At 48.9% G+C, this 24,227-nt stretch overlaps 1 long non-coding RNA gene across 1 annotated transcript; it reads right to left on the reverse strand.

Annotated features, from left to right (window-relative positions):
* Positions 1-4,835: 4,835 nt before the first annotated feature.
* Positions 4,836-23,968, reverse strand: LOC110295368 (uncharacterized). The gene is made up of 4 exons (XR_002378053.3): positions 23,754-23,968; positions 18,680-18,891; positions 11,432-11,512; positions 4,836-5,378 (listed from the first exon to the last, which is right to left on the reverse strand). It is a non-coding gene; the product is annotated as an uncharacterized LOC110295368 (long non-coding RNA).
* Positions 23,969-24,227: the final 259 nt, after the last annotated feature.

Raw genomic sequence — 24,227 nt, forward strand, 5'->3', positions numbered from 1 at the left:
TCCCTGGAGTGGAGTGTGGAGACATGAAGAGCTTTTAGGGGGCCACACACAAAGCACAGGAAGATCAGAAGCTGCCATTTGAGGACTCTGAGGGGCTGGGCTACACCAGCTACCTCTGAAGAAAGTTCTGTGCGTGAGGGACAAGGGCTGTGGGTGGGAGGCTTCTGCCCAGAGTCCAAATCCAAAAGGTATTTGGGGTGCTGAAGGCTGTGGTTCCTGGCCTCTATTGTTTGGAGTTGTTTTGGACCTGGGATAACTGGGGGAGTTGGGGGGAGGAGTGGGAGGGGAGTGGAGGGCAGGGCGAGGTTGTCTCTCGATGCTGTGGTGAGTCTGCTGTGCCTACAGGGTCCTCCCTAACAGGCATGTTAGTCAGCAGGGTGAAGGAAGGGATGAATTATTAGATCTTGCAAGGGTCACCATGCTAAGTTCAGGCCAAAGAGAGCCCAGGGATGGCATTTAAGGAGGCACAATATCTCTGGGTTGTGCAAGCAACAAGGGCGGTCCCCAAGAGTAAGTGCCTCCTTAAATGTGGCCCTCTGGGTGGGTCTTGCTTCACCTTCATCCCAGCCCAGACCACTCGCGCAGGTCCTTCAGACCAGGCATCTGGTGTACAGATAGTGAGGGGATCCTGCTATGGCCACCGTGGCTCTCTTGCTCAAAAAGAACTCTGTATCTTCGGGTACCCACAGCAGTGGCATCTTCGAAGGCGGGCACAGAATTTGCTTGGCTTGTCAATCCCGTGGTCACCTCAAGCTTGGTGTCGGATGTTGTCGGTAGATTTTAAGCAGGGTCTCTCACTGAACTGGAAGCTCACCCTTTCTGCTGGCCTTGTTAATAAGCAGGTTGCCTCGTGATGGAGTTACAGGTGGCTGCTGTTCCTGCCGGGCTTTGGTGTGGGTTTTTCTCTCTGTGTTTCCAGGCTGGCCTTGAACTCTGAGAACAACCTGCCTCTGCCTCTCGAATGCTGAGATTAAAGGCGTGTACCGAGCCACCATTGAAAAGTGTGTCCATCTTTGTAAACTTTCACGAACGTGGGCACTCACAGATGTTGACAGAGTTGTGCACCGTACTGAGGTGTAACTGATACTCAGCCTACATCGAAGGTGCGTCACGTGATAAGTTGTGACAGACCCCATGAAACTGTCTCTGTGATCCAGACAGCTTTTCACCGGGCCCAACTGGAAGGTTCTATTTTTCTCAAGTGTTCATTGATTGGTTGAATATACATTTAAAGTATATGCGTTGGGCTGGAGAGGTGGCTCCGGGTTAAAGTCTATGTATCGCTGACTCTTTTATCTTTGCAATAAAATATTTGGAAGAAGCAACTTTAAGGAGCAAGGATTGATTCTGGCTCATGGCTCGAGATTGTATCGTGGCGCATGGCTCAACAAGGATTGATCCTGGCTCACAGTTTAAGGGAGCACAGTCCCTCATGGCGGGCGGGGGGTGGGGGAGGGAGTCATGGTGACGGCAGCTTCTTCACATCTGGGCAATTCAGGAAGCAGAGGGAGCTGGAAGCAGGCCAGGCTATAACCCTCAAGGCTTATCTCCCAGCCACCCACTTCCTCCAGTGAGTCCCCACCTCCTAAGCTTCCTCAAACAGAGTCACCAGCTTGGGATCAAGTGTTTATAGTGGATGAGCCAGTCAGGACATGTCACAGTGAAGCCATGACTGATAGGCATCTAGTGACATGGTTACAAGTCAAACCAGTTAACCTGGAGGTGGGACTTCCCCAGCCCTCTGAGCATCTTCTTCCTTTAGAATCTGAGTCCCAGACAGAGGAAGCGACATCATTGTCTGTAGACCAGGCTGCAGAGCATCCAGGGTATTTGACTTCCCTGCTGCTGATGACTCTTGGGATCCTGCCACAGCATCTTCCGTAGAGGAGAAAACAGGAAGCTGACAATAATGACCTTTAACCCCATGGTGGGGGCAGGTGTCGTCAATCTCCCGGATGAGCAGGTTTGTGTCTGCTTTGATTGCAAGAGCGACAGAAGGCCCTCCTGGGCTAACCACTACGCGAATTCACTGCCATATTTGACCCAAGTCTGACTGTGCTTGATTGAGGACATTGTCTGGGCCCTTTTCTTTCTAACCCTGGCCTCCAGGCTCTCCATGGTGAGCCAGGTCTCCTTCTGGTGGCCCTGGCACTCTCCGTTGTGGCCACAAGATGGCAGCTCCAGCCCCAGAGTTTTGAAGAGGAGAGGCACCCAATGTGACCCTAAACCCAGGCCAATGACTGTGGCTCTGTGGGTCCCTCCTGCCTGGAAGGAGCCTCGTCTGCACCCATGGTTTGAGAGTCCAGCAGCAGGTGGCCCTCCAGAGGGAAACTGGAGTGACATCCCTGAGAAATTCTTTTTATGCTAACATGTGGTCTTTAAGGATTTCAACCTGATTTCTCCTGTGTTGTCCCAGGTCTTAAGGGTTTATCCACACGTCTGCACAAGCAGTCATCTGACATTCTACCTCATGTCTCTATGTTCTGTGTGCATGTGTATGTGTGTGTGTGTGTAGGTCAGAGGTCAAAGTCCAGTGTCTTCCCCAGTCACTCTCCACCTTAATTCTTTTTCTACCGGGTCTCTCCCTGAACCCAAGCCTCCCTTATTGAGGACCTGCTGGCCAGTGAGCTCCAGGGAGCCTCCTTTCTCTCCCTTCCCAGCACACCCAGCTTTTACACAGGTGTGAGGGGATCAATGTCAGGCCTCAGGGCTGAGTGGAAAGTGCTCCCCAGACTGAGCAGGCCCCTTCCACATTCTTCACAATCCATAAAACCCTTTCCCCATCCAGAGCAGACCCAAGGCAACTTTTATTTCTTTTTTTCCCTCCGATTTAATTAAATCAATGGTGTAATGCCGTAAGGGTCCTAAGATACGGGAAGGTGTGAGTTTCGCAGAGGGGCGCATGAGTTTTTAATAGACTAGACTTGCACTGTAAATGAAAACAATGTTAAATTCCTTAGTAATCCTAGCAGAAAGGAAAGAGGGAAGAAAGAGAGGCGACAGGCAGAGCTCCTTTGTTTCCTAATTAGTGCTGGCTGGATTGAAAGGTTATCCCTACCCGTCCTTAGCCATGAGGCCTGGAAGGAAGGGTCTAGAGCCATCATTAAAAAGCAGCTGGGGCTTATCTCCTTTTCCCAAAATCAGTCTAGCCTTGGATCCACAAAGAGCGGGCTCTCCCAGGGGGAAGGCTGCCCGGGAAGTACTGTGTGGGAGCACGGAGTCCCCTGCCACTGGGATGGTACTGTGACACATTCTCAGGCACAATGGAGGTACAGAGGGAACCTCCCCTCCAATCCTGTCAGGGACCTGGGGCTGGAGTTCTGTGAGTGATGTCACTGAAGCTCGGAGACTTTCTTCCCTCCTGTTTTTAATCTGCTGTTGACCTGTTGAGTTTAAGACAGAGCTTTATTCTGAACACCTCTGCTCTCTGTCTACTGGCCAGACAGTTCTGAAGGGGACCAGGAGATATCTCAGGGATCACGGCAAAAGCTACTGATCCTCCAGCAAGGGGACGTAGGGGGGTCATGTAGAGAGACCCCCTTTGGAAAGGGGAGAAGGGAGATGAAAATCAAAGCTCAAAGCTTCTAAATGTTTCTTGCCTGTCCTTGACAGTGCATGTCTGCTGTGGCCACTACCCAGATCTGGAGTTGTCACCAACTCATGTCTAGCTGCCTGTGCCTGATGTGCCCCTCTCCCAAGTCCCTTCACATTGTCTAGCCATCAGCTGGAACTACCTCCGCTGCTGACCCCTGCCACCAATGCCTCTGGGCAGGTGGCAGATATATGCCCTCCCCACCCCCCACCCCCCATTCCCTCTGTCTTCTTTTGGCCTGAATTGTGTTGTACATCTTGTTTGTTTTGAAGGAGTGTTAAACTTATGGAAAGTTGTAGCTGATCATGGTGGAACATACCTGAAACCCCACTACTAGGAAGGCTGAGGCAGGAGGATCACCGGGAATTCAGGGCCAGTCTGGGTTACAGAATGAATAATGGATGAGTTAGGACTAGGCTAACCTGGGCTAGCCAAGATGGGAGATGGGAGATGGGCTAGCCTGGGAGTGAGAATGCCTGGTCCAAAGAAAATAAACAAATAGATAGATAGATAGAGATAGACCAGTCACAGCATAGCTGAGAATGTCCATTCAGTTTTGTTCATGTCCCACAGAGTTGAAATCTTACACAGCTCAGCGCAAGGTTCAGCATCAAGCGCACACCTGGGTATCAGTCTTCCGAGTGAACTGACAACCACACTCCCTCCTCTTTCTGCTGAAGTCCCTGCCTGGGCCTACGATCCAATCTAGAACCCTGTGTGCATTTCTCCCCAGTATCTCTTTAATCTCTGCCTCATGCCATTTCTCAATATTCCATGACCTCAATACTTTCAGAGGGTTCATCAGCAGTTCTGAGACCTGTGCGTTTGTTCTGTCTGCATTTCCCCCTTGTTCCACTAAAGTTATGTGTGTGTCTGAACTGGTCAGAGGTGACACCCTTCCCTCTCACTGGGGCAGATGACATCAGCCTTACTGCCTGGATATTGACCTTGATCTTAGCCAAGGTAGCACCAGCCACTTTTTTCTTTGGAATCCCCACCTTGGTTACGGTATAACTGCCTCAGGAGAGATGTTCTGAGACCTCGGGACGCTCCTCCCATTGTTCAGCTTCCCACTTCTGATCTTAGCAGGCACCGCTAGTGTGTTGTTTACCTGGCACTTGGGAGTTTCCTTCATTAATTTATTTGGAATTTATTATTTATTGTCATGTTGGGAAGAGCAGTGGTAGGTTGAAGGCACAGGGTCAAAGTATTCACCACACAGGAATGGACAGAGACAATTTAATAAGAAAACAAGCTGAAAGGAGAGGCAGCGACTCAGAGCACATGGGCTGGAACACCGCCCACAGAGGGCTTCCTGACGGTCCTTTCATGTTGTCTTATAAGATTAGCATTTGGGGTGGGGCCTCACAGGTCATAGGAGTTGGGATGTGTTTGTGTGAAATGTCACAAGTCACAGGTCAGGCTGGGACAGCTCTTGAATGTTAAAGTGTGATGGTTTCTACTTGATTGTGATTTTTTTGGTCTCCACATTCAACCCCTTGATGCGTCAGCAGGGGCAAACCATTGACAAGGGATGGAGACTGTCTCCTGAGGCAGCCCCAGACCTGAGTGGGCGTTAGGACCTCAAGTGGTGTTACCAGTCGACATGGGGTGGTAGGGCTGTGGGGTAGAGAAGGCTCCAGGAGCATCTTGGGGTTGGGCAATAACTATGCAGGTCGGTGATGTCACTTGGACGGCCAAGAGGTCATCAGTGGTGGGTGCTGATGTTGATGGTAATAGCTGATGTCCCTGAGGCTGCACCATCTGGAGTTCATAGGCCTGGACTCTGTAGATTAGCAATGGCACCAGGTTAATAATGATGACAGAGTATGAGGTTAGGAGAGACTATGATCGGGGAAGCAGCATGGCCCTTCCCCAGGAGCCAACTTCACTTAGAGGCTCTTTCTCTGGTCTGTTCTGGTAAATAGTCTTTAAATTTTTAATTTTAGTGTGTCTGTCTGTCTGTCTGTCTGTCCATCCATCTGTCCATCCATCTGTCTATGTGTACATGCCATGGGTTGCATGTGGAAGTTAGACAACAGCTTGTAGGGGTAGAGTCTCCCCTTCTACTTATGGGGTTCCAGGAATTGAACTAAGGTCATCAGGCTTGGCAGCAAGCATCCTCTTCCCTGTTGGGCCACCTTGCTGGCCCTGAGGCTACTCAACTCTCACACCCTTGTTCCCATCTTTCTTAGAGTATTTGTAATGAAATCTGATTCCAATACTTTAACGTCTCCACTTAGGCATTTAGCAGCTAATTTGACACAGAGCACGGTCACAGGTATCCTTCTCTTCCACCTCCTCGAGCTCCCCTGATGTCAATGCACCCTGTGCTTCCCCACAATATAACTATAGATTAACCTGGCTTCGGAGGAGACCATCCCATACACTGTAATCTTCCTCTTCATACAATGGGCAGGAGCTGAGGCCTGGCTTCTGCTGTGGTCAGCTGAACAGCTCCATAGTAAACCAGCTGAGGCTGTGGCAAACACCGGAAGAAACCTTCTCCCTGCTTGTCCCCACAGCCACTCTTTTCTCAAAACCCTTGCAGACTGGAGCGATGGCTCAGCCCTTAGGAGCACTGGCTGCTCCACCAGAGGTCATGAGTTCAATTTCCAGCAACCACATGGCAATTCACAACTGTAATTCCAGTTCCAGAGGATCTGGCACCCTCACACAGACATGCAGACAATACATGGATGCGCATAAAAGGAAATCTTTTTAAAAATATCAATTGATGATTCAATTCCCCAGTCTTCTGTAGCTTCCCTAAATAAACGCAAACAAACAAACTATACTCTAGCTGGAACACACCACACCAACAGAGCATCCCAAAGGAGCAGTATTGTTTTTACCCAGGAGAATATCCTAGATTTAACTTCCCACGGCCAGCCTGGGATCCTCACACAAGTGGATGCTGCGCTGTTTTCTGGAAGAGCACAGGGGGTTTGCTGCTAGGTGGGGGTGGAGAATGGAGTTGGAAGGAGTCCAGAGGAGCAGCCTCGGGTTCTCAGCAGTGGGTTGGCTGAGTAGGCAAAGCCTCTGGAGCCAATGATGGCAGATGAGAGTGGCACCAGGCCAGCAGGTCAGAGCCTTGAACTCACCCGGAGCCCCTAGTTCCTGACATCCAGGTGGGGTGTCTGCCCTGGGGTTCTAGGCTAGGGACATTTCACAGTGTCATTTGGCCTAAGTCACCAGAGAGTTCCCTGCCCAATGGCAGGCCAGGTCACCAGGAATTAGTGACAAGATGACTGGGGAGGACAAAGGTCAGATGCCACCTTAGAAAGGGGAATAAACAGGTCAAACCCAGGCCTCTCTCTCATGACTTTTGTTAATTCTTGAACTAACAAGAATTGACATTTTGCATCCTTTTCAACTAAAATATTTTGTGTGTGTGTGTCCGAGGTCTCTCATAAGTCCTGACTCTTTTCTGAATTCACAGCAGAGCTGGCTTTGAACTCCCGACCCTTTTCCCTCTACCTTCAAAGTATGGGGGTGTCAGGCATGCACCACCACGCCCAGGCCCGGCCCTAAAAATATTCTTGAGGAAAAGAAAAGGGTTTTTTGTTCGTTCGTTTGTTTGTTTCTTTGTTGTTTTACTTTGTTTTTGTTTTTCCACTTTCAGATTCTGAGAGGCCCAAAGAAATGGTTACCCAGTGAGAATCTAGAACAAGCACACGCACTGGTACCATGACCCATATAGGACCAACAACAGGCGAGGCTCAGCATTCAGAGCCTTCTCCAGCTCTGTGTTGCCTCTACTGAGTTACAGAACAGCTCACGGGGTCTCCCAGAGCCCCTTGAATGGTGCTGGGGTTCCCAAGCAGAATGTGGGATAGAGTTTCTCCTCTGGTTTTCACGGGGCAAGTTGTTCCTCAGGGACAGGAAGCAGGTGTGTGGAGACCCCAAGAGGCCCAAGGCTTGGGTGTTGTGACACTGAAGAGCCAGAGAGGGTACCATGTCTCTTCCAGACTCTTCCCTCATCCCAGGGTCTGAGTAACCAAGACATCTTAGAATAGGCCTCTGCTTGTATGTGGGCTCAGAAATGGAGTCTTACCGCACACAAGAGCAAACTGTAGACTGCATAGAAAAGAAAAGCGCACCCCACCGTGGCTTCCTGTTTTGACTCTCCAAAGGCCTCCGAGGCAGCACACCCAGAGTTGCCACTGATGCTTAACCATTTATACCTAGACACCAAGCGAGTGGATGGCTCAGTCTGCATAGTGCTTGCCCTGGAAGCAGGAGGACCTTAGTTCCATCCCGGCAACCTGTGGAGAAAAACGCCAGATGTGATGGCGCATGCGTGCAATCCCAGAGCTGGGTAGATACCCGATAGCCAGGTCCCTGGGGCTCACAGGCCAGCCATCTTAATCAGCGAGCCCCAGATCAGTGAGAGATCAGTCCCCGAAAAACAAGGTGGACGGGACGGCTCCTGAGAACCAACAGCAAAAGCTGACGTCTGACTCGCATGCGCACAAACACCTGCTCACACAGGAATGCACACGCATGGATACACGGTGTACACGGGGATACAGGAAAAGAACATTTAAGAACCGTGTAGAAACACTCAGAAACACACAGTGGAACCCAGGTGACTCTCTCGCAGAAGTGGCTTTTTAACAGAGGTCTTCTGGGCTTTTTTTTTTTTTTTTTTTTTTTGATTTATGGGTTTGATATTAACCACCGAGTTGACCAGATAGACAGACAGATGGCTTAGCCATATGGCATTCCTGTGCTGAGCAGGCTTCTGCAGAAACAGCCAGCACTCATCTGTCTCTTGCTTCACCCATAACCAACAGCCTGAAAGACAGTGGCTCCCATTTCTTCTCTAGGAGTTTAGGGGTCTAGACTCTGAAATGCAGCCTGGGGCTGTTGGGGGTGCCAGGACTGTGTCTTCTGGAAGTTTGGTGAGGTCACCTCTGGCCTGTCACAGCTGCTAGGGGTGTTCCTTCTACCTTCAAGGCCAGCTACGACTAGGGCAGAGTCAGTGTAATTGGCAAAAGTGGCCTTTCAGCTTCCGCAAGAGGGGTCAAGGCAGCTGTTAGACCCCACCCGACGGAGGCATCAGCAAAGCTAGGAAGGAATTATATCACGAGGCTGGGTGACCATCACAATTAGAGGCCAGGGATTGATTGATGATTGATTGATTGACTGATTGACTGATTGATTTCTGTTTTCTTGAGACATGCTCTCTCATAGTCCAGGCTGGTCTTGAACTCACTATCTATGCTCCCAGGCATAGACCTGCATTGAAGTATGGCTGGGACCCAGTGGTACTGCACCGGCTTGTCCTTCTGTCAGTGGGTATCAGTTGAAGGTAACTTCACAGTTAGGGTGAAGCCCATGTCTGTTTCCCCCTCCTCAGTACCACGGACTCCGTCTGGCAGGTTTTGTGTGCACTGTCACAGTCTCTGTGAGCTCATGTGCACATCCATTGTGTCTGGAAGGCACTGCTTTCTGTTATCCGTGACATCTGGCTCTCACATCGTTACACCTCCTCTTCTGCAGAGCTCCCTGAGCCTTTAGGGGAAGTGTTTGATGAAGACATCCCATTTTGAGATGAATGTTCCAAAATCTTTCACTTTGGACATTGTCTAGCTGTGGGTCTCTGCGTTAATTTCCATCCATTGCAAAAGGAAGTTTCTCTGGTGTGGGTTGAGGAAGGCATTGACTGCTGGATATAACAGTATATCATTAGGGGTCATTATCTGCTATGTTTTTTAGCTTGGAGGTTCTCACCTTCCTAATATTCCTATAGGGACCCCAACCATAAAATTATTTTTGTTGCCACTTCATAACTGTAATTTTGCTACTGTTATGAATGACAATGTAAATATTTTTTGGAGATAGAGGTTTGGCAAAGGGGTTGTGACCCACAGGTTGAGAGTCACTGCTTTAGTAGTAGTAGTACTACTACAAATAGTACTAGGTTTTCTTCTAGGTCTTTGACTTGACTAGTCTTAGGTTTTTTGGTTGTTTTTTGTTTGTTTGTTTGTTTGTTTTTCGAGACAGGGTTTCTCTGAATAGCTCTGGATGTCCTGGAACTCACTCTGTAGACCTGGCTGGTCTCGAACTCAGAAATCCGCCTGCCTCTGCCTCCCGAGTGCTGGGATTAAAGGCGTGCGCCACCCCCACCCGCCCAGCTAGTCTTAGGTTTTTGACCACTTTGTTAGTGTCTGGTCTGGGTTTCATCGCATCAAGTAGGTCTTGAATCCAAGCGAAAAAGCAGTTGGTTACTCCCGTAACATTTGTGCCACTATTGCACAGGTATACCTTGCAAGCAGGTCGCTGTTGTAAGTCACAGGGTTTGTAGCTGTGTTGGAGGAAATATTAAAAAAACAAAAAAACAAAAAACTGCCCTGTTTCTGCGCTCTATCCAGCTACTCTGCCTGCCAACTCTCCAGCAAGGGCCATAGCTCCTGAGTTCCCTTTGCTGCCACACCAGCCCCACACAACGACTGTCCACCCCTCAGTCAGCTGCCATAACACCCAGCAACCCTGTAGAAACAAAACTCTAGAAGCTTATAATTAACAACTCAGATTTATGTATCAATAAATTCTCAATACACAAGATGCTCACACAATCATTTCAGGGCCAATTGATAATGGTGCAAGCTGTCCACCTAGATTATTCTATCCTTTATGATATCATATCTACCTGTGGCTATTTAAAGTCACGATGGTTCAGGATCTTCCTGACTGTCCACCCCTCAGTCAGCTGCCATAACACCCAGCAACCCTGTAGAAACAAAACTCTAGAAGCTTATAATTAACAATTCAGATTTATGTATCAATAAATTCTCAATACACAAGATGCTCACACAATCATTTCAGGGCCAATTGATAATGGTGCAAGCTGTCCACCTAGATTATTCTATCCTTTATGATATCATATCTACCTGTGGCTATTTAAAGTCACGATGGTTCAGGATCTTCCTGTCCGTCCACCTCCATCTTGACTTCTCCTCTCTCCTAAGACGCTGTCTCTGCAACTCTTAGCTCCACCTCCCTTTTCCCTGTCCAATCACAGGCCTCCGGCTGCACTAATATTTTAATGTAATTGGACAGGGAAAATCCTGTCACGTAGCTAGGTGACATTGATGATTACCTTTCTCTTAGCACGAGAGTCCCTTACAATACCATGCACGCCGGCCAGCAGGGGTGCAGAGCATGACCATGCACGCTAGTCAGCTTCAGGTCAGGCATCAGCTCTACTCCTCCATGATCAACAACATACAGATTGTCTTCAGTGATGGGGCCTTGCCATCAGACTCTAGAGGTCAACCAATAACCTTAGCAGTAGCCTGTGATATTTGGGGGTTTCCATGGAACCTCTTTGGCCAATGACTCAAGAAGATACAACCCATTTCTGGCCCGGGGTGGGGTGAGGTGTTACTCATTTGCATAAAACATCTAGTTGGGGTATTGCCTCTCCCATTACTTCATGACACCATTTTGATTCCTTTCATATATGTACATATTTTATGAATCTTCTATAATAGTAGGTTTCCATATGGTTTTTCAAATGGCTTTTAGTATTAGATTTCTCTCCCCATATTTCCTCCTTTATCCTTCTCTCCCACCCCAACCCCATTTAATCCTCTTATTCTAGTTTCCCCTTTGTCTCTCTATAACACTGTATTCTATTTCTCCTTGGGAGATCCTTTCCTCCCCCCCCCCCCAATCCCTTACTAGGTCCCTAACCTCTGTGGTTATTTATTGAAGTTCCACATCAAAAGCTTAAAAGTTCATATCTACCCAGAAGAGAAAACATACATTTGCCTTTTGGAATCCGGATTACCTCACCCCAGATAATTTTTTCTAGTTCTACCCATTTACCTGTGATTTTCACCATTTCACTTTGCTCAACAGCCGAATAATATTCCAGGTTGATGACTTCTGGCTGATTCCGGTTTCTGGCTGTTATGAACAGAACAGGCATGAACACAGATGAGCTTGAACCCTTGTAGTGGGATGTGGATGGAGGCCTTCGGGTAGATGCCCAAGAGTGGTAAGCTGGATCTTGAGGTGGATCAATTCCCAGCTTCCTGAGGCAACACCACACTGATTTTTATACCAGCTGTACCAGTGTGTTCTCTCGCTAGCAGTGAATAAGTGTTTCCCTTTCCCATGTCCTCACCAGCATGAGCTGTCAGTTATTCAACTTGGCCATTCTGATTGGTGTAAGAAGAAATCTCAAAGTAGTTTTAATTTGCATTTCCCTGATGGCTAAGGATGTTGGACAGAGTTAGTTTCTTAGCCATTTGTGTTTCATAGTTGGAGAACTTTCTGCTTAGCTCTGTATTCTGTTTTTAATTTGGGTTGTTTTTTTTTTTTTGGTTTTTTTTGAAATTCAGTTATTTGAGTTCTTTATATATCCTAGATATTAATCATCTAACTAATGGGCAGTTGGCAGAAATCCTCCCTTTCTGTAGCCTGTCACCTCCCCCAAATGATGATAGCCTTTGCTGTACAGTAGCTTTTCAGCATCATGAGGGCTCCTTTATTAATTGTTGCTCTTAGTGTCTGCGCTATCCGTGTTTGTTCAAAAAGGCCTTTTCTATGTCAGTGAGTTTACGCTTGTCCCCCATAAGATGTAGGGTATCTGGTCCTTAACACACTTGGAATTGAATGTTATGAACATAATAGGTATGAATCTAGGGATGGGAATGGATTTCGTTCTTTTGCACGCAGACACCCAGTTTGCCCAGGGAAATTTGTTGAAGATTGAAAGTGGGTTTTTGTTGTTGGTTTTTTCCAGATAGCAGGTTAAGGGTCCAGTCTTTGAGGTTGATTTACTGTTAGGACCTCCTGCATTAACATCTGAGACACTGTGACATTTCCCCAAGAACAGGATACATTTAAACCACTGAGTTCCATCATCCTACCTTCTTTTTTTTTTTTTTTTTTTTTGAGACAGGGTTTCTCTGTATAGCCCTGCTAGCTGTCCTGGAACTCACTTTGTAGACCAGGCTGGCCTCAAACTCAGAAATCCACCTGCCTCTGCCTCCCAAGTGCTGGGATTAAAGGCGTGTGCCACCACCACTGCCCGGCCACCCAGCCATCCTCCCTTCTTAAGGACTTCTTACCATCATTTTCTGGTCACACTTGAATGTTGTGCCACTTGTCTGCAGGGTCTGTGGCTTCCCCAGTCACCAGGGGTGGGTGGAGATCCCTGATTAAAATAAGGGGAGGCCAACGGTACCCCAGTAGGAGCAAGCCGCAGGTATAGGGGGTTTCTGTCCTGCAGTGTGGCTCCAGCTACTTTACAGAGTAAGAGAAGGATCCCATTCTGTCCTCCATCAACTTTGTTGCTGCGGTTGGAAGGAACTTGGTCCATCTCACTGGAGTGACAAGTATTGTTAATGGAGGTCCAGTACCCGGCACAGGTGCTTCTTGGAGCACATCTGACATACAACAGGTACCTTGATGTCATGTGGCCAGCAGTCGAGGACCCTTAAGGCCAGACCTTCCTCATCAAGGATGCCAACCGGAGTCATCACCTTTCCTTTCTTGATGTTTCTGGTGAAGCCTGAGGCAGCCCAGCTCTGGGCTCCTGGTGGCCTCTGGGCAGGAGCAGCCTACCATTGCAAGACCTGAGCTGTGGGAGGAGGGGCAGATGTGTTTTCTGATCCATGAAGGGAAACCAAACAAAAGGACAAGGAGAAAGTCACCCATGTCCTACTTCCTCAGAGCTTGGCAGATAAACGTAGCTGTCCCTAAGGGGGTCAAATGCTGCACAGGCATCCAGGACCCCCAATTCCCACTGCAGATTGTACTCCTAAGTTCCAGGCTCCAATAAGCTCTGCAGCACCTCCCATTACAGGTCACCGATTGTCTAGAACCTTCTGTTAGTTTATTTGCAAATCCATGAAGTTCCTTTTGTGTCTGAGTGATTTTTTTTTTTTCCAAACTCACCAGTGAGAGTAAGCCTGCCAGAGGTGGATGGAACTTCCCAGGATTCCTGGTCTGTCCCGACCAGCCTTCTGACTAATGTGATGTGTGCCACAGGTCAGTTGATGGAAAGATTTTTGCTGTTGTTTCGGTTTGCGTTTAAAAGGAAAATTTCCAAAGAACTTTGGGTTGAGTGGGCATGGGCGTGCCAGAGGCAGACGCCAAGGGTCCTCCTCTGCCACTTGCCATCTTAGTTTTTGAGACAGGCTTCTCCATACCCAGAGCTCACGGATTTGCCAAGACGAGGTGGCCATCAGCTCCCAGCCCCTTCCCAGAGACGTCTTGGGAAAGACATGTGTTCTTGCACCACAGGAGGCTGATGGATATATTGATGTCCCTGGGGACTGACTGACAGGTTGCTTCTGTAGAAGAACATCGGGACATCTGCTGGAACGAGTTCCTGGTGGCCCGGTGACCACAGTGCTGAGGAGACGAGGCTGACTTTAAACCTCAGACAACTTGAGATTTGTAAAGCTGTGGACAGACTTCTGAAGCTCTTCCCTGTGCCCAATACGCCTGAGGTTAGCCGAGGGGACAGGAACCAGGCCACACCTTCCTTTCCACTTTGGAAAAGTCAGGAGTCTGGTTCAGGTTCAAGAACAATATTAAGACAGCAGTCAGCCAGAGGGGCATTTAAGGCTGGCAGAGAGAAGGTGCGGGGTCAACCCCTAGGTCACCTGAGGTCATGGCTGTGGCTGATGTCAACCCAACTTCTGTTCTCATGCCTCAGTTTTCTGAGTTTTGCCTCCACTCCATCGCTGGTATTTCCCTTCAATTTATTTACTGTTCAAAGAACCCTCATTTTCCATATTTGACTTTAACTTGTCAGTCTGAAATGTGATCCTTCCTCTATTCCGTGTTTCTTTCTGTGATGTGTATATGTGTGCTCTTGTGTTCATATGTGCACAGGTACGCATGTGTGAGTGTTCGTATATGTGTGTGTATGTGCATGCCTGTATGTGTGTGTTCATAGATGTACAGGTACATCTACACAGGTGCACACGTGTTTATCTCTGTCCATGAGTGTTCCTGTATGCTCATATGAGTGGATGTGTGTGTTCATATATACTCAGGTGTTTGTATACATGTGTGTGTTCCTATGTGTGCAAGTGCATGTGTATGTGCATTGTGTATGTGCATGTGTATATGCATATTCATATGTCTTCAGGTGTGTGTGCAGGTTTGTGTATGTGGTGTGTTCATATGTGTGTATGTATGTGGGTATGTTCATATGTGTGCATGTGCGCATAGGTATGTTCGTATTTGTATATGTGTGTATGTGTGTGTACGACTTCCAGCATATTAACTTGGCACTCAGGAAATCTTGGGAGCATTTGGATTAAAGGTGTTTGGTCTGTAGTGAGCCCGGTATCATGGCTTCGGGGTCTGACTTGGTGGTGAGGATAATGGCGTTCCTCTTCCTCTATCATGCCCCTGCCCCTGTTAGATCTCTCTGGTCCTTCTGGCAGGAGTGCTCACTGCCATCTCTTTGGCCTGGCATCCTCACCACACCTTCCTCAACGGTGGTTCCAGACGTGGCTGTGCTCTCCTTACCTCCTCCTCTCTGTTGTTAGGTCAAAGGTCAGAAGAACACGGAGGCCGCTATGGGTTTGCCATATTGGGAGGGGGAGGGGAGGAAGCCAGCCTAGAAAACTAGATTCCTGTTCCTTACTTAAAGCCCTCAGGTAGCCACCTGTTGGGACAGATGAGGGGTCCCCTGTCCCTGGGGTGCTGGTAGGTGTTCGACACTGTTGAAGCAACCTCACAGTCTGTGAAAATCAGTTACATGTTCCTTCTGTGAGCACCTGCCCCGGCTGATGCTCAGATAAGAAAAAACCCAGTGGGGGCGGGGCAGCTGTTAGATGCTCTCTTGCTGCCCTGGCTGCCTCCATCAAAAGCACTGTCAGTCACACCGCTCACCATGACTACCCTTATGCCGGCATCAGCCATCCTGAACACTCCATGCTACCCTGGGGAAGCTGCACAGCGACCCCAGCTGCTTGCTCCAGCTCCATCAGGCAGGGCCCCAGCCAGGCCTGTTTCAGTTGGCACTGGGCTCTTTGCTATCACAAACCTCTGTGAACTCTCCATGACCCTCCACCTAGAGCAGAGAGGAGCAGCCTGGTGGCCCAGCAGAGGGACGCATGGGGAAGAGAAGCAAGCTGTGATAGGTGCAAACATGAACCTTCATTTGCATGTGAGGCCTGCTGTGATTGGTGGAAACACCTATGGAAGCAGCTGTCTGGCTCAGAGAGCCAATGGACTGAGGGTGGGGCGGGGCATAGACAGTAGAGCACAATGACAGTAGCTGTGACTCAGAACAGCCAACACGCTGAGGTGCAGAAGGTTCAGTCGCTATCTGCTTTGATGTTGACAACTGAAGCAAAGCCACATGAGTGAAGAGGCCTCGTTATGGCCCAGCAGCCAGAGGAGGAACCAGAGAGTGCCAGCCTTGAAGGACAGCATGAGACAGAGCTTGAAGAGGCAGGCGGCAGAGGCAGAGCTGAGTGGTCCACAGGCTACAGAGGGCTCAGGCAGGTAGCTTCAGTGACTGACCGACTTAAGTACTGTCAAGAACTGAGGAATTCTCAAACCCTGGCCTACCTGGAAGCTGATGCCAGTCAGTGTTTAACCCTGACCACCAGGGCCCCGTGGGGCTACACTTGTAGAGCAAATACCAGAGGCATGCACTAGGGGGTGCCTCTTCCTGTGGCTGCTGCTGACTATGCTGTACAAACAGAGGAATACAAAAGCTGCCAAGACCAGCCCTAAAGGAGAGGCTCATCCCCTGCCCACCACAGAGCAAAAGGACACTGTCCAGCTGGCTGGCGACTCTGCCCACCGAGGACTCTGGAGCACAAGACTATAAATAGTTCCACCCACTCTCATGCCACCTACTCCGACACATGATGTACCTAGGTGAGAGTCACCTGCTAAGGCTGGGAGGCCAACAACACAAGTGACAACTTACAAGGGAGCTGAGTCTCAGAAGCCGTTGCTATGGCAGATTTAACCCCCTTGCTACCGGATCGAGAGAGGTTCTCCAGGGGAACTTGGTGGGCAGGAATGCTCCACGTGCGGGCCATGATGTGTATGCTTTAGCCACAGCAGACACAGCACCTCAGACGTGTCTGGCAGGATGTGTGGAGGTGGCATGTAAAGACCTCACTGGTTTTTGGTTGACTTTTACTGTTGCTATGACAAAACACCCTGACCAAGGGGTCTAGAATTACTCAGGGGTTGAAAGCACTTTCTGCTCTTCCAGGGGACCTGAGTTTGCGCCCTAGCACCCCTGCGGAGGGGCCGCACAGGAGAGGAGGTGCTTTAGGAGACCAGAATAGAGCAGTATGCATTCTTGGTTCCTGAGCCATCTTTCCAGCCCCTGGGTACTAGGATTTTTAAACAAACAAACAAAAAAAAGGACTGATTAAACAGCCTCTTGAATGGTTTGTGTTCCCTAAGTGCTCATAAGAGAGACCCGTGAAGTGTGTGTAGTTCAAATACCATTGATAGCTGTTGGTGGGCAGACTTAGTGAAACCCCAGCTCTTGCCACATCCCAGCTAGGGAGCCTCGGGCAAGACGCTTCCCAGCTTCACCAGGCTTTTATCAGACATCTGAAAAAATGAATATTAAAAAAAATTATAGGGCTGGAAGGCTGCAACTCTCAGGACCTGTGTTCAGACCCCAGCAACCATCTTCTGGTTTAACACTAGCATAGGGAGGATGTTAAGAGCATCCTGGCCCATGGCGGACATTGTCTCAAAGGATGTGGGTACCAGATGACACCTGAGGCAGTCTTCTTGCTTTCGTATATGTGCAAGCTTGAACACATGCATGTGTGAGCATGCACACACACACATACACTCACATGCACACACACATACACAGACACACAGACAAACACACATACACGATTTGTGAAAGATGAGGATGTGTGTCTATGGTCCCAAGTACTGGGGAGGCTGAGGCCAGGAGTTCAAGGTTAGCCTAAACAACACAACTAGGCTCTGTCTCAATCAAAAATAAACCCCTAGAGACAGCTAGCTCCCTTAGGAAGGGCAGCTGGTGTGGAGACTGGATACAAAGCCAGGCATCAGTCAGGTGCACCGTAAGCACTGATCTAATCCAACTGTTCGTCCACCGCAGGTCTGGCATCGGGGTCAGAGCATGTGGTCCTCTTTGGGCCATTGCACATTTTGCTGAAGAGGTTCTAGGTAACTCAGGAAGGGGCTGAATGATTCTATAACACAGTGGGGAGGGTTGGGGGCCCCATGTCACAGACGTGCCACTGTCCCTTTCTACAGAGCAGAGTTTCAATCTCTCTATGTTGTCCTCTTAAGTTCCTTGTCTCAGCTGGCACTGGCTTCTCTCTGGCTCACTACCCCCAGTCTCACTTCTGAATCAGACCAATCTTGGTCTACCTTCCTCGGAACCAGTCTTTTCTGGGAGCAGAAAACCCTCATCAACCCAGTACCTCTTAGACATGGGTAAAATACAACTGCTTCATGCGAACATACGGCCCACCCTTGGCTTTTTCCCAGCTTAGGCAGAGGTACGTGACTCCAACTCTGGTTAATAGGGATATGAGGAGAATTTCCCTGGGGGACTTCTGGGAAAGAGTCTATAACTCTAGAAAGAGATGGATCCTTTTGACTATGGGCTATATGTGGATGTTTGTCCGAAGCAGTGGCTGCCATGTCGAGACCACAAGGCAGGCATGGAGACCACAGTGCAGACTGATAGAAAGTACATGGATCCCTGATGTCCTCAGTGAGGCGGGCATGTACGTAGCCGACCCTGATATTGCTCATGTACTTCTGAAGCCTTGCTCAGGAGAGGACAAGGTCTAACATGGGTGCTTTGGGGCTGTGCTTTCTTATTTTCGAGCAAGCCTTCTGGGGGCACATTCTCGATGGTTCCATTTCCAGCTGCGCAGAATGTAGTAATAAATATTTTAAAAATCCCCGGCATGGGGTTTCTCCCGCATTAGACCATTTATGTTCCTAGATGAAAGACACACACAGCCCTTATATTTTTAAATATGCCTTTAAGAAGCACAATAGCTGGGCAGCTGTCCACCCTCCATGCTGTTAGAATCTACTTTCCTATCCGTAACCCAAGTTATTACTTACCGTGTTTCATCTGGGCTGCTCTTAGCTCCAATTGGCCAACCCTCATGGCCTTGATTTTTATGGCTCAGCTAACTCATGGTGGCCTTCCTTTCTCCTTTCCTATGAGTTCTTCTTCTATCCCGTTGTGGCTTCTCTTTCTCTCCTTTCCTTGTGGTTTCCTCTTCCTCTCTGCTTGCCCCCTTCTAGCCCCCCAGAGGGCACATAGACAGTATCTAAATTAATAAAATCAGTAATGAAAAAGGAGACATAACAACGAAATATATCTTGAAATAATTATTCTGTTTGTTGAATATTAACAGTTGAAATGTTAAAATCATGTTCTACAAAAAAGAATGTGATAGTCTTGGAAAGAGATTGGTATGGCATGTTAATTGAATTTAAAGAAAAATGTATAAGTGTCAAGTGGCTTGTAACTCTTCCAGGGCTACCTAAAAGTGGCAGACTATAGTAGTGCCTATGTAATTCTCCAACCCCTGCCTCTCTTAGGCTTTCTTCTTGCTGACAGTTTATATTTACGATAATAACTTCTCTAAATGTGGATGGAGTTTTAAAATTAATCTTTGTAATTAGTGCCGATGAGTAGATTGGTAGATGGATAGATGAATGGATGGATAGATGCAAGTTACTTTGTAAATGAAAAGTCTGATCCATATACTGACATTCTCATTTTGCACATAGACTAGAGACTGCCAGTCACTCCTCACCATTGGTATAGAACATTGTATAGTATTTACTAGGATAACTACTGGTAAATATAGATCAATATAAATTATATTAAATATTTTCTTCCAAATATGAAAATCTTTGTTATGAAATATTTATGCACGTGTTTGTTATATTCTTAGAATGCTGATAAATTGGGTAACGTAATAAAATTAAATCTATGTAAAAAAAAAATCCCCTGTCTAGGGAATGGTGCTGCCCACAGGGGACTGGGTCTTCCCTTATCATTAACATAATCAGGATAATCCCACTGATATGTACTCACAGGCCAACCTGATCCAGATAATCCCACATTGAGACTCTCTTCCCAGACATCTAGGTTGTTTGTGTCAAGTTGGCAACTAAAATGAACCCTCATACCACGCTAGGACACCATCACGCCATGTTGTGTCATGCTCCAGCAGTTAACTTATATTTCTGCTCTGGCTCCAAAGCACTCTTCCGGAGTAATGGCTTCATCCTGTTCACTGTGTGTCCTGTACTCATTGTTCCACAATGCCTCACCTGGCTCTCAGTGACACCAGTTAAAAGGATGAACATCGCTGGGCAGTGGTGGTGCACGCCTTTAATCCCAGCACTTGGGAGGCAGAGGCAGGTGGATTTCTGATTTTGAGGCCAGCCTGGTCTATAGAGTGAGTTCTGGGACAGCCAGGGCTATACAGAGAAACCTATCTTAGAAAACAAAAACAAAAAAAAACAAAACAAAACAAAAAAAAAGGATGAACAAAAACTCAGAAAGCAAAGGACAATGGTTCTCTCCCATCACAAACCCCACAGGGTCTGTCCTGATGTCACCAGCTGGCACAGATGGTTGGTGGGTCATCCAAGCCCAGCTGGTGTTGGAAGCCCTGCAGCCCTCTTGTGGGGCACATATCCATTCTTTTTGTCCTAGCTTGTGGACCACCAACTACCTTAAATCTTGTGTGGGATGGTGAGGTCAGATCTACTGGGGCCATCCTCATCTGTGAACGGTGGCATCCTTACTGTAGCTGCCTCCTGACAATGACGGGTACAGAGAGGTGGATGCTGTCATGGTTGTTTTTATAAGCTGAGTGTTCCTGGGGATGCTTTTCAGCGGCAGGATCATCCTTATAAATGACAGAAGCCCTTTGTGGGCCCCGGCCTGGGTGGGTTGCCCTGCTCCCTTCCACTCCCCAGATGCCTCTTTGCCTCAGCAAGCCTGCACTATCTTCTCTGCTTGGCTCTTTGCAAATGAACCAAGCCACCACTGAGGCCGCTCAGCTGGCAAATCCAGGCCCTGGTCCAAAGTGCATCTACTCTGTGTTGCTCAGCAACTCTCCCCAGTTTTCACTTCACGCTGAGCCGTCCCCGAGTCCCTGAGACTCGAGACAGGTCTCCCACCTGCCCTGAAGGCTGCACCATGCAACTCCATCTCTGCTTTGGGGCCAGACGAAGCTCCCAGGGGTTTCTCAGAAACTGCTTTGAAATCCAGCCCGGATCGCTAGTCTGGCTTGAGTGGTGTTCAACTTTCAACGTTCTGGGGCAAATTTGGATTTAATTAATTTCTCCAGCATTCCAAAGTCGAGTGATACTTTTTAGTTTTTGCTCTTTCCTGGCCCGAAGCCTCACACCACACTGGTGGAAAAACTGAAGGGCTGGGGGGAAAGAATGCTTTCTCCTAAGAATTCACATAAAATGGATGGGAACTGTTACTTTGAGGGGAAGTGATGGGTTTCTGAGCATGCGCACAGACTCAAGGGCTCCTCTGGCAATCCTTATGTGAGTTTGGGGGACTTCTGAGTCTACAGTAGGGTTTTGCCCTGTCATCTGGTGCGACTGAGGCTGGCGATGGCCTTGCAGGGTCAAGTGCGCATGCACCATTGTCTTTGTGCTACGCAGTAACCCAATCGGGCGAGCTGAGCGCGTGGCTGCACTCTGTGACTGTGTCTGGTGTGCGCGATCGTGTCAAACTGATTTTACTTTTCTTGCTGTTTTTGGCACCGCCGGGGATGGAAGCCTGGGCCCTCACACGCGTTCCGTAAGCGCTCCACCGCAGAGCCACACCCCCACCTCTTTGTGTTACTTTTTTTAATTTTGAGTCAGGGCCTCATTAAATTGCTCCAGCTGGCCCTGGGCTCACTCCATAGCCGAAGCCGGTCTTTGAACTCATGACCCTTCTGCCTTAAGGCTCTTAAGTAGCTGGGATGGCAGGCTCTAGGCCAAGTCGAAAACAATATGATTTTTAAATCTGGTCGTACCGGAAGTCTGAGGTTGAAGAGAATGTGCGCGGTTAGGAGTGGCTCGGTGGATGAGAGCACTTGCCACCGAGTCTGATGTCCCTAGTTCTGTCCTCCAGACCCCACATGGTGGATGGAGAGAGAGAACTGAGACTCCTGCAGCTTGTCCTGTGGGCTCCACACTTATATCATGGTAGGTGTGTGCTCTATCTACCCCCAAGTAAGTGTAATAGTTTTTCAGAAGAGGACTGGGAGCAGGGCGTGGTGGCGCACGCCTTTAATCCCAGCACTTGGGAGGCAGAGGCAGGTGGATTTCTGAGTTCGAGGCCAACCTGGTCTACAAAGTGAGTGCCAAGACAGCCAAGGCTATACAGAGAAACCCTGTCTTGTAAAACCAAAAAAAAAAAAAAAAAAAAAAAAAAGAGGACTGGAATATAGCTCAGCCTTACAGGACTTGCCCAGCAGATACAAAACCCTGGGTTCTAGCCCTGTTGTCAAAATAAACTCCACCCTACCCTCAACAAAATCAAGCTAAAAATTCAGATCTCTCTCTCTCACCCCCTTCCTCTCTCCTCCTCTTTCATTTCCTTTCCCTCTCTCCCCCGCCCCTGCCCCCCCTCTCATTTAGTAGCCCCGCCCCCTGTCTCTCTCTCTCTCTCTCTCTCTCTCTCTCTCTCTCTCTCTCTCTCTCTCTCTCTCTCTCTCTCTCTGTTTAGTAGCTGTGTGACTTTGAGCCCATTCTTACCCTCTGTGATCTGCAAGGGTCGGGAACAGTGGAGATAGCCTGTCTTAACAGCTAGCATCTTTCCTTCTCTCGCTCAGTGGAGCTGCACCAGAGATGAGACAGAACATGGGGGGGTGGGGGGTAAGGGGGCATGCTTTTCCTTTCCTGTCCCAAACATCATTTATCTCTCCAGGCCTCAGTTCCCCATTCTCATTGGCAAGGGAATGACAAAACTGCCACCCCAGCTAAGTCTGGGAAAGAAAATAAGGCAGGAGTCGCTGGAGAGAGGGCGTGGTCAGCAAAGGACTTGGTGCGCAGGCGGCGATGGGATCAGGATCCATGGCGGAACCCTGGTGAATAGCAGGGCGCTGAGGCACACACACACACCGTGATCGCATCCGAGGAACTGGAGCCAGGATACTCTCAGGATTCAACGAGAGACCCTGCCTGTCGTTGAAGACAAGTGTAAAGAAGTAAGGAAGACCCTGCACACTGACCTCCGGCCTCCACACACAGCATTCGCGACTTCCCAAGCCTCAGGACACACTTCTGCTCTGCCTGCTCGGGCTTCAGGCACCTGATTTCTCTTGGGGAAATGAAGCAGGTGGAGTTGAGTTAGCAGCTACTACAGTCAGCATCCACACAAGGATGAAGCATGCTAGGGGGCAGAGCAGAGCAGAGACACCCTTGCCTCACTGGGTTTACCAGCCTGGGCTCCCGTCACGGGGTCACCTGCATTTCACACTCGCGGTGCCCTCTCTTTACATCACGATTCATAACAGTAGCAAAATTAGTTATGCAGTAGCAATGAAAATAATTTTTATGGTCGGGGGAGGGGGCTACCACATGAGGAACTGTATTAAAGGGCCACAGACAGAGAAATGCATGTATCAGGGGACCGTGGGCTAGAGGGCTGGCCCGGGAAGGAAGAAGCTGACCAGTGAGTGTCACCTGCCCCTGCGAGGGATGGAAAGTGTACTTAGCTCTAGAGGAGGCCAGCCTGCCAGCCTCAGCAGGGATGATCCTTCTCTTTTCTCCCCCAGCATGGGACCAGGCAGGAGATGGAGGGAAAATCAGTTTTGGGATGGGCTGAGGAAAGATGGTGCTGGCTGATCAAGAAGTGGGGAAGAAAAAGGGGAGCCGGCGACTGCCACCAGGCTGTCACATATTGTGGGGTACTGTCCTTCTTAGGATCTGTAAATGGCAAGCACTTCAGCCGGATTGTGGCTGTCTTGTGACAGTTTGGGTGATTCCATTTGAAGTGCTTTCTGAAAAGAAATCCCCCAGCTCCTCCTAGCAACACAGCAGCCAGTGGGGAGTGGATCCCAGAGTAGAAACCAGCTGGAGACCCAATGTGGAGAAAACCAGAGGTCATGGGTTTATTTTTCCCTTCTCTCTGTCAATCAGCAAAACCAATAGGAGCTCTCACCTTCCCTCAGCTTTGGGCACTGAGTCCTGCCTGCCGCTCTCCACAGGGAAGAACAGGTCGCTCCATTAGCAGGATGGCCAGTGTCCCAGTCACGGCACCAATGTTATGATCCTGACTGTCCCATGGCTTCAGAAGGACCACGCCAGATCAAACAGTTCCATGTGAGGTTTATTGAGAGAGGTGGGGGCAAAGTGGCGGTAGAAAGAGAAGGAGGGAAGAGAGAGAGAGATCGGGGGGCTTTCTTTATATATGGGTGATGACATAATCACAGGTCAAGGTGGGAGGTGAGCCAAGTGGATTCTGGGATTCTGGTGGCTGTTGCCTTGGCAACAGGTGTGCAGATCCCGCCTAAGTGATGTCACAGGTTTCGGAGGTCCTGATACCAACAGCCAGGTGGAAGGTTTGGGGACTCCCAGGGCAGAAACTTGGTGAGGGCTGGGGACTGGGATATAGCTCAGTGACAGTGTGTTGGCC

The sequence above is a fragment of the Mus caroli genome, unplaced genomic scaffold, assembly GCF_978045245.1.
Source record: "Mus caroli unplaced genomic scaffold, Mus_caroli_1 scaffold_4, whole genome shotgun sequence".
NCBI classification, from domain to species: Eukaryota; Metazoa; Chordata; class Mammalia; order Rodentia; family Muridae; genus Mus; species Mus caroli.